Source organism: Sinocyclocheilus anshuiensis, unplaced genomic scaffold, assembly GCF_001515605.1.
Source record: "Sinocyclocheilus anshuiensis isolate Anshui unplaced genomic scaffold, SAMN03320099.WGS_v1.1 scaffold1365, whole genome shotgun sequence".
NCBI classification, from domain to species: domain Eukaryota; kingdom Metazoa; phylum Chordata; class Actinopteri; order Cypriniformes; family Cyprinidae; genus Sinocyclocheilus; species Sinocyclocheilus anshuiensis.
In genome coordinates, this window is record NW_015551032.1 from 734,372 (window position 1) to 735,536 (window position 1,165).

Consider the following 1,165-nt stretch of genomic DNA (forward strand, 5'->3'; position numbering starts at 1 on the left):
GCTTAGGCTGTATTTACAAAATGAATAGGAATCTAAGACCACACACACAAGCATGAAAGTGTTCCTTTAATAAGTAAAATTTTGGATTAAACAAAATTGCATGGACACAAGTTTAAAAGGTAGCCTACATTTGGTACACTGTAAATGAGAAAACAAATACTTCACTGCATTTTATGGAATGGAATAAGAAACTAATTTCAGGTTAAAAAATTATTTTATTAACAAATGCGTGCTTGTGCTTGTTTTGATATGATATATACAATACTGTTCTAAGGATTTGTATTAGTAAGGTTCTTTGTTCATGTCACCAACTGCATCAGATTAAAAATATCAAAAAAACATTAATATTGTGGAATAATTTTACAATTTAAAATAAAGTTTTTTTCCCCCGTGATGTCAGATCTCAGCTTCTCCTCTTCAGTGTCTCATGATCTTCAGAAATCATTCTAATATGCTGATTTGCTGCACAAGAAACATTTCTGATCAATGTTGAAAACGGTTGTGCTGCTTAATGAAGTGTGGAACACATTATACAGCGACAGGATTCCTTGATGAATGGAAAGTTCAGAAGAACAGCATTTATTTGAAATAGAAATCTTTTTTTACATTATAAATGTCTTTACTGTAATTTTTATTAAATTATTGCATCCTTCAAGAGCAAAAATATACATTTCTTAAAAGAAAATCATAGTAATCCTAAACTTTTGAATGGTAATGTCATGTATCAAATGCCAGAATAAAGTGAAGAATTGTCTTTTTTTTAGCTTTATTATGTCAAATTTTTATACAGCAGATTCCACAAGGACCTTAACATCACACTCTCTTGTCTCCTATGTTGTCTTGTTTTGGTGCATGCATTTTTTAGTTTGTAACAAGGATTCAACAGTGATTCATGCTCAAAATTCAGGAAAACTTTACTTTATTAATCGCATCCTCCATGACTAACATTTTCCTGGATTTTGAGTGTGAATCTCTATTGAATTAATATTTTTAAAAACAAAATGTCACTGTCTCATATAATATCAGACATTCACAACAACACACATTTTACAAACATCTCATCAAAAGCTAATCAAGGCCACAATCCAATCTTTATTCCACTTTATTTTTTTATATGTAGAGGCCCTTTTTATTTATTTATTTATTTATGTAGTCATTTAGCAGA